The sequence below is a fragment of the Globicephala melas genome, chromosome 19 (genome assembly GCF_963455315.2).
Source record: "Globicephala melas chromosome 19, mGloMel1.2, whole genome shotgun sequence".
NCBI classification, from domain to species: Eukaryota; Metazoa; Chordata; class Mammalia; order Artiodactyla; family Delphinidae; genus Globicephala; species Globicephala melas.
The window spans coordinates 46,842,019-46,859,175 of record NC_083332.1 but is presented as its reverse complement, the minus strand read 5'-3'; the positions used below and the strand labels follow the sequence as shown (position 1 = coordinate 46,859,175).

The window sequence follows — 17,157 nt, the reverse complement described above, 5'->3', positions numbered from 1 at the left end:
AACGGACAAAGGATTAATCTCCCAAATATATAAACAGCTCATGCAGCTCAATATTAAAAAAAAACCAAACAACCTAATCCAAAAATGGGCAGAAGACCTAAATAAACATTTCTCCAAAGAAGACATACAGATGGCCAAGAAGCACATGGAAAGCTGCTCAACATCACTAATTATTAGAGAAATGCAAATCAAAACTACGATGAGGTATCACCTCACACCAGTTAGAATGGACATCATCAGAAAATCTACAAACAACAAATGCTGGAGAGGGTGTGGAGAAAAGGGAACCCTCCTGCACTGTTGGTGGGAATGTCAATTGATACAGCCACTATGGAGAACAGTATGGAGGTTCCTGAAAAAACTAAAAATAGAATTACCATATGATCCAGCAATCTCACTACTGGGCAATATACTCAGAGAAAACCATAATTCAAAAAGACACATACACTCCAATGTTCATCGCAGCACTATTTACAATAGCCAGGTCATGGAAGCAACCGAAATGCCCATCGACAGACGAATGGATAAAGATGTGGTACATATATACAATGGAATATTACTCAGCCATAAAAAGGAACGATATTGGGTCATTTGTTGAGGCGTGGATGGATCTAGAGACTGTCATACAGAGTGAAGTAAGTCAGAAACAGAAAAAACAATATCGTATATTAATGCATATATGTGGAACCTAGAAAAATGGTACAGATGAACTGGTTTGCAGGGCAGAAATAGAGACACAGATGAGAACAAACGTATGGACACCAAGCAGGGAAAGCGGCGGGGGGTGGTGGTGGTGGTGTGATGAATTGGGCGATTGGGATTGGCATATATACACTGATGTGTATAAAATTGATGACTAATAAGAATCTGCTGTATAAAAAAAAAAAAAGAAAAAAAAAGAAGCTGTCTGTTCTATCACTACTTTTGCTCTTATTCTTTTTTTTTTGTTTTTTCCTGTCTTCCAACTGGGGAAAGACAACTAGGAACAGACTCTAAGATGATCATTTACATCAGCCAGAGTCACTGACCCTTCCTCTCCCTAAATATGTGGAAGAGTTCAAAAGCAACCAGGAAGTTGTAACAGTTCTCAGTGAGTGAGCTTGATGCCACCACATGACCCAAGGATCTGCTGTCACTTACGAGAGACTTTGTTGTTTATTTGCACTCCTCTTTGGTGATTGTTGCTAGACTGAATTAATGCAAGGTTAGGTGGGAAAAAAAGAACACATTGGTTCTTTTATGCATCATAATCCTAATATAGGAGCTAGTTGGCTCATTCTTCAGTGTTTAAAGCAGAAGATACTTTTCAAACAATTTTGAAGCTAATTTTTTCTTTTAACTAAGATAGGTGTCCTTTGTCCACAAGTCTGTGATGACTGCATTAATGTTCATTTACTCTTTCGTGTATGATATCATTCTTTCATTAGTAGTAATAAAGACTTCAGTACTAATGCATAAAAAATAGCTACTTATCATAGTATTATGTGCCAAGCATGGTGTTTATAAACAGTAGGTACTTAATGAACACCAAGCTGACATAAGCATCTCTGTCATATGGAAATACATTTCTCAGATAAAAATAGTATTATAAATTTTAGCTGTCTAGCTTTTTTGGTGTGTATATTGATTACTTTTTTATTATGTAAAATATATATAACATAAAATTTGCCATTTTAATCATTTTTAAGTGTATAATTCAGTGGCATTAATTACATTCACAATGTTATGCAACCACCTACCTCAACAGTTTTAACCCTCATTTTAATGTCTTTGTTTTTTAGAATCAACTTCTTTATTTCACACTGCTTTTTTAAAACTTCCTCTAAGATAGCCCTTTTTTCTTCCTACAGTTGGTCTTTTGCCATCTTTGCCAGGTCCTTGGTCTCATCTACAATCTGAGACATGTGTGTTACCTCACGTGTGATGAACCAGAGATTTTCTGTGTCAGCAGGACTTTCCTTCCTTCTTCAGTTCAACTTCCAGCTCTCTAGCTGGGGAAGCTGCTATGTTAAACTACAGACAGATAAAACTCAAAAAAAAAAAAAAAGTTCATTCTTACTAGGGAAAATGTAGGCTCTTGATTTCAGGATCCTTTGGGACCCATCATGGGTTATCTAAAGTACCAAAAATTATTAGCCTGATGTCTTAGTGGAAGTACTCAGGATATTAATTCACCAGTTGTGTATAATTCCCAAGTTAGTCTCTTGTGCCAAACAGTGAATAATTAAGCTGTAGATAACGTCATGCTGCAAGTGTGATAAAACAATAACGATGATGAAAATAACAACAGCTAACGCTGAGCACTGCTAGGTGACAAGTGTGGCTCTGAACCTCTTCTGTGCATTACCTCATTTAGTCACCATAATAATGCTATGGCAGACATACAATTATTAGCCTGTTTTATAGGTGAGGAAACCAAGCCTCAGGGAGATAAATTACATGTTCAAGATGACAGGATCTGAACCCAGGCAGAATGACCCCCGGAGCCTCACTCTTAGCCACACACCATGAGCCCTATTTAAGTGTAGAACCCAACAGAATGTTCTACTTTATGTCCTTTCTGGGAGGCTAGCTACTCCAGGTGAAAACACACAGGAATAAGTTAGAAACAAGAGTAAAACACACACACACGTCTTTATTTCTTTGGAGGTCAGTGAGGGGTAGGGAAATGAGCTTACAGAACTAGTTGGTTAGTAATCAGTTAGTAATAAGTACTAAAAAAAAAGATATGTAGAGAAAAAAACAAACAAAACAAGGCAGTTTAGTTGGGAGGAGATTACTTTTAGCTCCTGGGCAGGAAGGAGTCCAATACTCAATGTAGAGCCATCAAAGGTTTTTCAGCACAAACGGGACATAATGAGAGCTATGCTTTTAGGAAAATAAAATTGCCATTGTGACTATTACGGCCTGGAAGGAGAAAAGACTCAAGGTGGAAAGGCTGATTTAGAGGTGTCGATAGGACCACATGGACAGGCAGCGAGGGCTGGAGCTGAGCAGGGACTGTGGGCACAGAGAGGCTGGGAGAGACTCTGTGGAGGAAGGACAGACAGAGTAATGGATATGAAGGGCCAAGTTGATGCAAGATTCCAACCCGAATGACAGACAGAATGGAGTCTCATTAAGAGAAAGAGCAAAGCCCAGAGGAGAAGAGAATACAGGGGGGAAGTGCAGGCACAGAATTTGAAGCTCTGGCAAGATGTACAGGGACCGTGTCTGGGAATTTAAGCTTGAGAGGGAATTAGAGCTGGCGATGGAGAGACTCTGCAGAGCATGGAGTGCTAATCATGAAAATGGCAAAGAATGTGAAGGGAGAGAAGGTGGAGTCACAGCAAGAGTGATGAAGAGAGAATCTGGGGCAACATTAAGAGATAATAAGAAGAGAAGTCAGAAATGATGAGGTCAGAAAGACAGGAGGAGGCATGAGGGCAGCATGGCCTAGAAGCCAAGGGAAGAGAAAAAGTGGAGAATGAGGGGTGACAGACAAGGTGGAAGGGGAGACCCAAGGCAAGGCATTGGGTTCAACAATACAGACCTGTGAGGAAGCAGCTTCAACTGACTGGTGGGGAAGGAGAGGGGTCAGAGGATGTGTGTCTGGTCAGAAAGGGGAGGAAGCAGCAGGTACAGAAACATCTCTCAAGAGGTTTGATAATGAGGAAAGGAGAGCTGTACGAGGACAGCTCAAAGGGATAGAAGGATCAGGGGAAAGTTGAGTTTAGAACAAAGGAGCCAATGTTCATAGACCCAGGGGAAAAAGCCAGTGGAGTAATCAGTTTCTCATTATGTTTCTCTTCACCTCACAGATACATTGATCTCATCTTCATTGCCAAAAGCCACTTAAGAAGAAACAGTTCCCTTTCTTCCAGGTCAGCCAGTTCTATAACCACAACGTTTGTGAAATGCATAAATAAAGCCATGGGTGGAGGGACAAACAGAAAATTACAGATGTTCACTGACGAGAAAGCCCTCCATCCATCCATCCATCCATCCACCCATCCATCAACTCCTCCATCTATCCATCCATGGATGTTTGCTAAGCGTTTCCTAAGCGTCAGGAGCTGGACACCGAGTTATGAGGACACTGACATCAACACAGCAGCAGCAGCTACCACTCCTCTGCCTGGGCTCAGGTGCAATGAGGAACCAGAATATATAGTTGTGGGGACTTCTCTGGCGGCGCAGTGGTTAAGAATCCGCCTGCCAATGCAGGGGACACGGGTTCGAGCCCTGGTCCAGGAAGATCCCACATGCCGCGGAGCAACTAAGCCTGTGTGCCACAACTGCTGAGCCTGTGCTCTAGAGCCTGCAAGCCACAACTACTGAGCCTGAATGTCACGACTACTGAGCCCGCATGCCTAGAGCCGGTGCTCTGCAACAAGAGAAGCCACCACAATGAGAAGCCCGCGCACCGCAATGAAGAGTAGCCCCTGCTCGCCGCAACTAGAGAAAGTCAGCACACAGCAACGAAGACCCAACGCAGCCATAAATAAATAATTTTTTAACAAAAGGAAAAGAATATCTAGTTGTTTAGGGGACAAAAGGATATCCAGATTTGTCCTGTGATCATTTCCACACAGGCAGTAATTCAAACGGTAGCAACCTTATGCTCAATGGCCAGGATCATGCCTTTTTACGAGTCATTGTAAAGCAGCAAGTGCATTGACATATACTTCATAAACGCTAAATAATAACAAGTCAGTGAGCCTAGAAGTATTGGATTCAGTATTCGAGACATTAAACCCAAGTTATGCTGTTCTAGAAGCAAGGCAAACAAATAAATCAAACCCAAATCAAATAAAGCCCACCTCCATCCGCAGCCAGCAGTGGTGTTGTCTGGAACACTCTTTATGGGCCAGTGGTTCTCTCAGGAAGGGGTGCTTGTTAGTACTTTCCCTAACACATCACACACAACGTCTTGCCTGTGATTTGGGAGGAGAGTTTTACGTCTGACTCACAGCAGACAGCAGCGACACTGCGTTCTTAAACTCCAATTCCCTTTATTTGATGCCAGAAAATAGCATCTGCTGAAGCTCTAGAGAAGAGCAATGGTCACCCCACTGAGAAATTAGTCTGATCCTGGTGGGGAGTCTCTGTAGGCAGTATTGGGAGACCCTGTTTGTATGTCAAAGCCAGGATTTTGTTTTCCTTTAAGACATAAGTCTCTTTAGGGGTGCCTGTGATTCCTTGAGGATTTAGGCACACAACACAGAAAGCCTGAAATGGCACATACCCTGTATCGGCAACAGAATCAAACTATAGCACAGTCTGAATGCTTTTCTGATTCATGGTCCAGATCTCTGAGCACAGTCTGGTACTATCTCATGTGGGATCTCTGGACCGGTGCCTTCTCTCTAGGAGTCTGCCACCTTGGTTCCACATACAAACATGGCTCAACCCACATCCACTCAGTCATTTTACAGTGATGACACCCTTGGGAACAAGATGAACGGCGAAGCCTATCGCAAATGAGGAAGTGATGACCATGAAACCTCTGGGAGCGAGCGGACTGACAAGATCTTGTTTTAATAGAGTCTAGGAGCACATTCTATCCTTTTACCATCATCTCCTAAAGGATTTTACTCTCATTCAGTTGCAGCCAAGGTGAGGAGAGCCAAGAAGCCTACACAAGACACCTGGATCTGGCCAATGAACCACTGAGTGGAGGACTGTGCCAGAGGGAAGGTACAGAGTCAAGAAACAAAGGGTGAAACAGCCATCAGATGCTGCCCTTGTTAATGCTACTGCAAATACAAGACGATTCCAGCCAGTTTCTGCCTGGCTCAGAACTAGCTCATCACGTCTCCCAGAACTGAATGTACATGTGACCAGAATGATGCTTTCAATAGTTAGGGCAATGACTGTCGAACATTACTGTGCATCCAATACACCTCAAGAGTTTGTTAAAAAGACAGATTTCTGCTCTTCAGCCTCAAGATTCTCACTTGGTAGATCTGGAAGGGGCTTGGGAAGGTACATTTTTAGTAAACACTCCAGTGATAGAAGCAGAAGGATTGCCCGTCATATTTTGGAAGTAACTGCTTTAAATCAGTGCTTTTCAATCTCTACATGAGTACAATATTAAAGGGAAATACCTTCAGAATAATCCAGCCCAAATTTCTCATTTTGAAGATGAAGAAATTGAGGGATTAAGTAACTTTCTCAAGGTCACACAGCCAGTTATAAGTGGAAAGTTAAGACTAGAAGCAAAGTCTAGTCTTAGTGCCTTTTGTATTCACTATACTGTGTGGTTTGGTCACTTTCTTCTCCTTCGAGTCCTGTTGGACACATATGCACATAAGGAGAAACTAGAACATGTCTGGATTATTTCGGAAATTTTTAAACCTTTTGAACCAATTGGTGGAGAGCTTCAGGGATGCCAAAGCAAACATTAGAAAAAATGAGTTCAGAAAGAAGCGGTACTTACCCTCTCTAAAACTGACGATGAAGAAGATGACAGCAGGGATTCAAAGTCGTCCTCTGAGCAACCACAGTGTCTGGGTTCCCAAATCGGTGCCTAGGATAAAACGAAAGGAAAGAGTTGCGAGAAATTGTATGTAGTCCTGATGCTTCATCAGAAGAATAATAAGTGCTTTCCACAAGCTGTGCTAGAATCAAGTCAAATTTAAGTGTCATAATTACTCTCATCATCTTTCGGTCAATTCCTCACTTTACTTTGTGTGGCCATGATCAGCTGAAGCTGAAAAGTTGTGTATCTTAGCAAATTCCAGAGGTGTCCTGACAAGGACCATTGGAAGAATAGCCCAGAGTTGTTAGAGGACCCCTCTGAGATGGGCTACAAGGCTCTGAGAACTTCTGACTCATTTGTTTTTTGGTTCTTCTCTTTATATAAGAAAATAATAACTGAGCAGGTCCTCATTTCAAATGAATGGGAAATAGAGAAACCATGTCAAGAATAGTGACTAGATCTTCACGATTTAAGAGGTTGCACTCATTCATTAAAGGACTGATTGACTCATTCATTCAAAACATATTTATGAAGACCTTCTATATGCCCAGCCTTTGTTCTACTCAGTGACATATGAAGTTTTACCCAATGTGAAGCTGATTGGCTAGAAGGAGAGTAAATATCCATCACCAGTTACTCTAATAACTTAATAGAAAGATCACGGTCTAATAACTGTATATGTTTTAGAGGCAAAAACATTCAACTCCACTTGAGGCCTGGTTCAAGTCCTGGATGACCCTGGGCTAGAGCAGGGTTTCTCAGCCTCAACATTATTGAGATTTGGAGCTGAATAATTCTTTGTTGTGGGAGTAGGGGGAACTATCCTGTGCATTGGAGGATGTTTAGCAGCAAACATGGCCTCTACCAACTAGATGGCATTAGCATCTCCCCAACCCCATATCTGTGGCAGTGTCTCCGGACATTGCCGAATGTCTCCCAGGGGGCAGGGACTGTCCCTGGTTGAGAACCACACTGAATTACAGTAATAACTACTATTTTTGAGCACCTATTAGGGGCATTATGCTGGGGCTTTATATACATCATCACATTCAGGCTTGACACCAGCCTTTCAAAGCAAGCAATATCATTCCCATTTTACACATGGTGAAACTGAGGTCCAGAGATGTTAAGGAAACCACCTAATACTACACAACTGGTAAGTGTTGGAGGAGATTTGAACCCAGGATTATTTGACTTCAAGGCACATGTTTATTATTTCCTATTCTTTCTTTCCTATTGATATATTCTAACCAATCAGAAAAGTACACAGAATAATCTAATAAATACCTATGTACTATGCAACCCAATTTTACAATTTTTAATATTTTTTCATCTCTGCTTTATATTTATTTTTTGGCAATAAAATGTTACAAATACAGATGAATCTCCCTTTTGGACTTTTTTTTTTTTTTTTTGTGGTACGCGGGCCTCTCACTGTTGTGGCCTCTCTTGTTGCGGAGCACAGGCTCCAGACGCGCAGGCTCAGCGGCCATGGCTCACGGGCCCAGCCGCTCCGCGGCATGTGGGATTTTCCTGGACCGGGGCACGAACCCGTGTCCCCTGCATCGGCAGGTGGACTCTCAACCACTGTGCCACCAGGGAAGCCCCTCCCTTTTGGACTTTTTAATTCCTGTTCCTCTCACTTTCTTCCCCCAAATAACCGTTCTACTGAAGCCATATCCTCCCTCGGAAAGATTTTATACTTTCTTATATGTATGTGAGTATGTTCACCAACAATTACATAACACTCTAAAAAATACACAGAAAGGGTACACATTCTTCTGCAGTTTGCTTTCTTTAGTCAACATTTGTTTTTGAGCTTTTTCTACGTTGAAATTATAGGTCTAATTCTTTGTTTTTAATTATTGTATTGTAATAAACAGATGGTAATGGATCCAAGCATTCTTCTTTTGGTGGACATTTAGTTTGTCTCCCATTTTTCACTATCACAAGTCCCACTACTGGGAACACGGCTGTGTGTATGTGCGTGTCTGTGCACACACATGTGTGAGCCCTTCTCTAGGACATACAGCTGTAAGTGTAATCGCTGGCTTGAAGAATGTGCACATTCAATTTTGTTAAATATTACCAAATTGTTGTACAAAATGACTGTAGTAAATTATACTCCCTCCAAGGGATTATGAGAGCTTTCGTTTCTTTACATCTCTGCCAATGCTCAGTATTTTCAAACTTTATAATGTTTGCCAGTCTGACTGGGGTGAAATAAAATATAATTATTGTTTCAAAATCCTGTGTTCTTAACCACTAGTCTTACTGTCTACACTTCAGTTATGTAAACGGGAGAAAACACCTTTGCCTATTTCCTGGAGTAGTAATAAATTTTTCCGGTGCAATGTGTGAATGTATTTTGTAAATATCAAGTGCAACATTGCTAGTGGTAGGAGAGGATATTTATACAGTTTCTAGGGCAGGTAATTTGACAGAATCTATCAAAATTTCAAATCCACGTATATTTTCTTTTAACTTAAAAAATGATTTCAAAATTACAGAAAAGTTGTGAAATTAGTAAAAAGAATTCCAGATTGTCAAAATGTTCCCACTTTATCACATTTGCATGACAATTCTCAGCCTCCCTCTTCCTCTCTGTCCCTCCTCTCTCTCTTTCCTTCTGTGTATATACATACTTGTATCTAGATCTATATGCATCTATAGATATTTGTACCCACATACTACCTTTCCAATGACTTCTGAAAATTTTCTAAAAACAAAGACACTCTGTTATTTAACCATAGAAAAGCTGTCAAAGTCAGGAAATTAACATTGACATAATATTATTATCTAATCAACATATCTTATTTAAATTTCATCCACTGTCCTACGAATGTCCTTCATAGTAAAAGAAAAAAAATTTTTTTTCCTTTCTAGGCCCCAATTTAAAATTGTCATATCTCTTTAGCCTCCTTTAACATGGAGAAATTCTTCAGTCTTTTTCATCTTTTCAGGGTATTTTTGAAGAGTACTGGTCTGTTATTTTGTACAGTGCTCATTTTTGGTTCATCTGATATTTCCTCATGATTAGATACAAGGTATGCATTTTTGGCAAAATTCCCACAGAAGTGATATTGTGTCCTTCTCAGTACATCATATAAGTATACACTTGATGTCAGTTTGCTCTGTTACTGGTGATGCTATTTTTATCATTTGGTTATGGGGTTATCTGCCAGGTTACTGTTTTTTGCTTTGTAATTAATAAGTATCTTTTGAGGACATTATTTTGTGACTATGGAAATATCCTATTTATATCAGAATGGACTCATGGATTTAATAGGCCATATTGGTTACTATTATTATTTATTTTGATGACCAAATCGTTTCAGATACCCTTTTAAGCTGACTTCTGGGTCCTTTTGACATGTCTCCATTATTCTTTGAGCACTTCCTTACTTTCTGGAATAATAAAATGTTTCAGGTTCATCTCTTGTTTTCCAAGCTCCTGTCCTGGAACTGACTGTTTTCCAAGGAGTCCTGCTTCCTTTAAGTGGGGAATGGTATTTAGAAACCAAGATCTGGTTGCTAGGTGTACGCTTTGTTACTGCTGTCCCTTAGTTACTGCTACAACCTAGTGATTTCTCTTTCAGAGATCCCTGCAACAGATATACCCATACATTTGTTAAAAGATTTATATATAAAGTTATTAATTGTAGCACTATACAGTTGAGAAAAAGATGAGACAAAACCTAAAGGTCCATCAGTAGGGGACCACGAAAATTATTTACATCCCATATACTGGGATGGCATGTATCCATAAAAGACTGAGGAATTATTTCCAAAATACATTGTTGAGTTAAAAAAAATCAAAATATAAAACTGTGTGTCTGGTCAGCAACGGAAACCATCAACAAAACAAAAAGACAACCTATGGAACGGGAGAAAGTATTTGCAAACGATGTGATCAATAGGGGTTAATATCCAAAACATACAAACAGCTCATACAACTCAATATCATAAAAATAAACAACCCAATCAAAAAATTGGCAAATACCTAAATAGACATTTCTCCAAAGAAGACATACAGATGGCCAACAGGAACATGAAAAGATATTCGACATTGCTAATTATTAGAGAAATGCAGATCAAAACCACACTGAGGTATCACTTCACACTGGTCAGAATGGCCATCATCAAAAAGCCTACAGATAATGCATGCTGGAGTGAGTGTGGAAAAAAGGGAACTCTCTTACACTGGTGGTGGGAATGTAAATTGGTGATTCCCTATGTAAAACAGTATGAAGGTTCCTTGCAAAACTAAAAGTAGACCTACCATATGATCCAGAAATTTCACTCCTGGGCATATATGCAGAAAAGATGAAAACTCTAATTTGAAAACATACATGTATCCCACTGTTCATTTACCATAGCCAGGACACAGAAACAACCCAAGTGCTCATCAACAGATGATTGCTTTAAGAAGTCATGGTATATATGTATGTGTGTGTGTGTGTGTGTGTGTGTGTGTATACATACACATATACACACAATGGAATATTAGCCATAAAAAAGAATGAAATTTGCCATTTGCAGCAACACAGATGGACCTAGAGAATATCATACTAAGTGAAGTAAGTCAGACAAAGATAAATATTATATATTTGTATATATATGTATATATATCTGTATATGTATATGTGCTTGTTGATAAATGCATAAAACAGCTCTGAAAAACCATACAAGAAACAAAAACCATTTGATTGTTGATGGAGAGGGGAATTGGGCAACTTGGGGAAAAAGGCTTTTACCATAAACTTCCTTGTACCTTTTAAATTTGGGACTATATGAAGTATTAAAAAATAAAATACCATAAAAGATAAAATATAGTGTCATTTTACATAAAGTATTCATTAGTAACTCAAATATTGGAGAAGAAAATCCATTTTCTGGAACAATAGGATAGTTAAAAGCATAACTGCAATTTGATCACCAGCCCCTGGTATAAGTATGTAAAAACAACCTTATGATCCTTTTATACTTTAACTTCTCCATCTGTAATATGGGCATAATAATATATAGCCTATAAACCAGAGGAAATGAAATTGAAGCAGGAATAGAGAGTGAAACAGTCTGAAAACAAAAATTCCAGGCTACTGTGACTATTAATAATGACACCTTTTTACACTTATGTGAATTTAATAAATATTTGTGAAGAATGGATGGATGGATAGATGGATAAAATTATGAAAGAAGAAAGATGGGGGAAGAACTATGTTTAACCACTTTTAAAAGCACAGGAATACACTTAAGGAGCAGTCCTAATGTAGACAGATCATCTTTAATGCATTGTTGTCATTCAATACTTCGTGGAAGAACTGTGATACTCCAGGCAGGCAACAGAGGCTGGCAGATATGACCATGGGTTTTGGAGTCAGGGAACTCATGTTCATACTCTGGCTCTGCCTGTGATTTGGGGCAAGTTATTTAACTTCTTTCTGTCCCAGTTTCCTCTCCTGTAAAATGGGACTTCTAGGATCGTTGCAAGGTAATTCTATGTAAAACACTTAGAACCATGCTGACACATGGTAATCACTCAATAAATATAAGCTATAATTTGTTTTTAGTTCATTTTCATTTATTTTATTATTAAATGGTAAGAACATTTGTGAGATGTACTCTCTTAACAGATTTTAAATGTACAATATTGTTAACTTACAGACACAATGTTGTCCAGCAGGTCTCTACAACTTACTCATCCTGTACAACTGAAATTTTATGCTCATTGATTTGTCCCTCTCACCAGCCCCTGACAACCACTGTTCTGCTCTCTGCCTCTATGAGTTTACCTATTTCAGATACCTCAGATGAGTGGAATCAGCCAGTATTGTCCTTCTGTGACTGGCTTAGTTCACTTACATGTCCTCCAGGTTCACCCACATTGTCACATATTGCAGGATTTCCTTATTTTTTACAGCTGAATAAGAATTCCATTGGATGTACATACATACCACTTCATCCATTCACCCAACAATAGACATATGAGTTATTTTTTCATTTCTTGACTATTGGTGAATAGTGCTGCAAACAAGATGGGAACGCTAACATCTTTTTGAGATCCTGATTTCGATTCCTTTGGATAAATACCCAGAAGTGGGATTGCTGGATCATATGGTAAGTACTATTTTTAATTTTTTAGGAAGCTCTACATGGTTTTCCAAATGGGTCGCACCATTTTGCATTCCCACCAACAGTGAACAAGAGGTCCAATTTATCTACATCCTTGCCAACACTTGTTATCAAACTATAATTCTTACTATCATCAAATTGTAGACCTTGAAGGGTGCTCAGAGATAGTCTAATCCCTGTCTCTTATTTTCCAGATGATGAAACAGATAAAAGTAGGGCTTGAGGAGATAAAGTGGCTACCCAAGCGGGCACAGTCAACCAGAGCAGATTCAAACCTAGAACACTGGTGGTGGGATTGCTAGCTGTGGTATATTGTTAGTGGCCATAGATTCCTTGTAGCTCCTCCCATCAAGAGGACAAGTTGATTTCCGCACTCCTTGAATGTAGCGGAAAGGAGGCTGCGTGAGATATGAGTCTTGGCCTCAAGGAATCCCGCAGCTTCTGCTCTCACTCTTTTGGATGCTGCTGCCATGGGAAAAGGCTTGAGCTAATCTGTGGGAGGATGAGAGACCGCGTGGAGTGGAGGCGAGAAGTCCCAGTAAAGGTCCTTCTCGACCAACAAACTGGCCAACTGCTAGACACATGAGTGAGACCTCCTTTCCCCCATCCTCCCTACCCCCAGATCACAGAGCTCCAACACAAGCTCCAGTCAAGCCACTAGCAGACCACAGAAATCAACAGACTTGGTCCAGACCAGAAGAGCTGCCCTAGCTGTCTGGCCATCCCAGTCATCCCATGGAGCCACGAGCTAACTAATAAATGCTTGATGTGTTAAGCCACTAGGTAGTGGAGTGGCTTATTATACAGCAAAAAATAACTGATAACGAACCCAGCAACAGCCTCTCTTCAATGAGACCACATTTGGAATTCATTTCTAGGATGTCTGGGGTGACAACTCTTCACCTAGACTGACTCTCTCCCCCTGCCTATTTGTTGCCTGGTCCATGTCCCTCTGCTCCCAGGGACACCCCCTGACTCTGCCTGCAACCCTAGCAAGGGAAGGAAAATCCGTGTCCTTCAGAGCCACGGACCATAGTTCTGTAGTAACAGCATGAGCGAGCAGTCCAGGACGCAGGGAGCTGCTAGCTGCAGAGCCCTTCTGTTCCACCTCTTCCTTTACAGACTCCAGACCCCGGTTATGGGCCACACAGATACACTGTTGTCAGATTATTCCTATAGGATTGAAAGGGAGGGGCCTTGGCTGGCACTGGCTGGGGGGTGCTGGGCAACAGCAGAAGAACATCCTGTAAAAATGAGAACTAGGGAGTAATTTTCTTGAGTCACATGATTCCAAGTTTTCACTCACCATCCTCCTTTTCTCCTTCATTTCCCTTTTACTTGGCTTTTATTAATAGTTCCACATGCCCCCCACCTCCGCTCCCTCAAGGTGCTGTTTCCAGAAATAAATTAAGGGTTTCTGGGTTTCTGCTAAATTTCACGGCTGCATCTTTCACCCATTCCCCTTCCCACCAAGTTTAGGTATCTTCTCAATTTTCTCTTTTACAATTTTTCCTCCTAATTGCCCACGTGAAGATGAGCCTAGTGATACCAGGCTCCTGATTAAAGTCTCATGGTTCTCCAGATCAGAATCTTTGGATGTTCTGGCATCTCTTTATTACTAGGAGACCAAGTGCATATGGGCAAAGGGAGAACCTGTCTTTGGAGACAAGGGTAGAATCAGTTGGGGACCCGGAAATCAAGAGGGGAGTGAGACAGTCCTGGGACCTGGGATCCTTTGCTGCAGTGCTGCAATACTTGCATCTGGACAGACCTCTCCTTGAGCAACACAATATGAAGAAACTATATGGGATTAAAAATAACTATGTGAAAAAATTTAAAAAACAAAACAAAACTGCATGCATGCACAGTTGGGGCAAATTATGGACAAAAAGACACAAAAGACCAAAAAACTTCAACTGCCACTTCTGAAGAGCTGGGAACAAAGACAGGGTGTTGGGAGCAAAAGCAGGGTACTGAGCATGCCCCCCGCACTCAACACCACCAGATAGGTGGGCAAAACACCTAAGCCACCCCTCTGATGTGACCCCTGGACCCACCCCTACTCTCACCCCATATAAGGAACAAGTTTACCCCCTCTCAGGGAGCTAGCGAGCAAAGGAACATGTTTCTTGTTCTCGTTGCCCCCTGCTGCAGCAGGGGCCCCAGTAAAGCCTTGTCTGAATTTCTTGTTTGGCCTCTAGTCAATTTCTATTGATTGGGGAAGGCCAAGAACCCTGGTGGGTATCAGGAGGAGACGCCGAGGGCAGAAAGTGAGCTGGGGTCAGTGGGGCTTCTGTTTCCTTCTCACCAGGGCTCTGCTTCCCTCGCTCCTAGCTTGGTGCTTCACACAGCTTTCAGAATTCCATCAACTTTGAGACACACAATTGTCTTCTGTGAATGGCAAATTTCTTCATAGGACTCAGAATAGACTGAGATGCTTTGATCATGTAGGTTGGAGGAAAGTGGTTTTGACCACTCCCATCAGCCTGTGGGGTATTTGGTACTTTTAAGAGGTGCTTTAGAAGAGAGATGAGGAAATCTCTGTGTCATCACCCTGGAAACTCTGGTCCATTACCTCATCAGCCCTTCTGGAATTTCCCTGGTCAGTTTTCTGTCCCAAATGGAGATCAGCCACTTTATTGGAAGTTTCTGGGCATTTCTATAAAAATGCTTGCAAGTGATTTGTAGCATTTTGACTGGCAACATAAGTTAGTTCAGGTTCTAGTCCTAGTGGAAGTTAGAAGTTGATGTTTGCTGGCCAAAGCACAAATTGCTGAAGGGAAAATCAAGAGTTCCTAAGGACAGTGATGCAAATGTAAACAGCTTCTGGGTGTGGGTGTCATATGAGCTGCTTCAGTTTTTCAGCAGGAATTTCCCAAATCTGACCACTTTCTCAATTGCTAATAGAGACGGGAGAAAACATGGCAATCAAGTAGTCAATTTTGAAAGCAACCCGCTTACTCTTTACAGCAAAGGGAATGAAGTTTTTCGAGAGAAAGATCTAGCTGCTCTCCAATTTATCAAAATGTGACAGGGCAGTGATTACAAATGCAAATGTAACCTTTAGGTCCTATAGGCAAAGACAGTACTCAACAGCATTGAACTTTTGGACTGTTTCCAGGCTGCACCCAGTAGGCAGTTCAGACTGGGTTCTTTTCTGAATACCAGGGTTTTTATAACCTTATCATCACAAATTCTGCAATCTTTTTTTGTTTGTTTTGGTGGGAGGATGTATCTAATGTACATTTTAACAAATGACTATACATTTCCTTTTCTGAAGCAAACTTATATACAAGATAATATCTACACTTTTCCCTTTGAAATTCAAGAAACATATGAACAACTATGAGGTGCCAAGCATCACGAGAGCTGTTCTTACCTAGAATTTTCACAAGGCTTTCAGGATGAAGAACTATGCATCAATGTGTCCCCATTTTACAGATGCAAAGACAGACTCCAGGAACTATTCATGCCCTTTGTGACACTATGCTCCTCTGCTTCTAGTTGGAGAATGTCATCTTGGGTCCAGGGGCACAGGGTCTGGGGGGGTCGTCTTCCTAATCAGGAAACACATGGCTTCCATACGACCACACCTACCCAAACAGCTATGCAGCAGCTAGGTTTCAGTGGGGAGGATAATTCTGACTAGGTTTGGGAGAAGTGGAATTTGGTCATATAGAGTAGTCCTTAGTGATGACACCAGGCTCAGAGATCTATATTTACCTAGCATCCCAGCCTTGAAAATGGGACATTCACTAAAACATGGGTCATTCTCATACAACGCAGATAAGCCTAGATGACGTCAGATGGCGGCTTCACGGTTACAGGATGGCTTTTCCCTCCTGAGCCCTGACCACCTGCCCTGACACCTTTGCACTTGGCATCCCTTCTGCCTGCCAAAGATCTCTGTCAACAGGCTTGGTTCAGCCTGGGGCCCCTTGAGGGAGTGCTGGGCTAGACTCTTAAGATCAGACCTCGTCCACCCCAGTAGATGCTGAAAGAACTAGTATTGCTGTTTCCATTCATCTTTAAGGTGATAAGCAAATGTTCATTAAGTGAACTTTTTCCTCATTTTATTTTTTCCAGAGCATTATTTTTAACTATAGGAAAAGTAATTAAGAACCACAGGAAGTGTATTCATTTTTTCAATTCATGAAGTCCCCTCATCACCACCTCTGGGTGTATCTGTTGATAAAATTGGACGGTGATATTATCTCTTTAATTGACCTCCATTACTATACTTGGAAGATTTCAGAAGACTTGGTTTATTAGGTAAGTCCATTTCCATATGTCTATGGTGACTGCTGGGAAGACAAGAGGAGCATGAAGAAGTAGGATGTGCTCATATTTTTTTCCCACAATAAATGACACTGAAATCTGTCATTTTTCCTGGACTTGCATTTTTGAAGAAGTCTAGCGTATGAGTTAAACCTGGCCCGCAATTGGCTTTGCTTGGAGCAATCATTCCCTTACTGAGGACACTTCATATACTGCAGAGTTTGTGGGGGGAGATGCTTTGGAATTATTTCCCCATCTATCTCTATGTAAGTATAAAGAAC

General features: G+C 40.9%; 1 long non-coding RNA gene across 1 annotated transcript in view; it reads right to left on the bottom strand.

The window, feature by feature from the left end:
- Positions 1–6,421: 6,421 nt before the first annotated feature.
- LOC132593891 (uncharacterized) overlaps positions 6,422–17,157 on the bottom strand; it is a 257,249-nt gene continuing 246,513 nt past the window's right edge. The window contains exon 3 of the long non-coding RNA XR_009559881.1: positions 6,422–6,511. This is a non-coding gene — a long non-coding RNA (uncharacterized lncRNA). The remainder of the gene's footprint in view (positions 6,512–17,157) is intronic.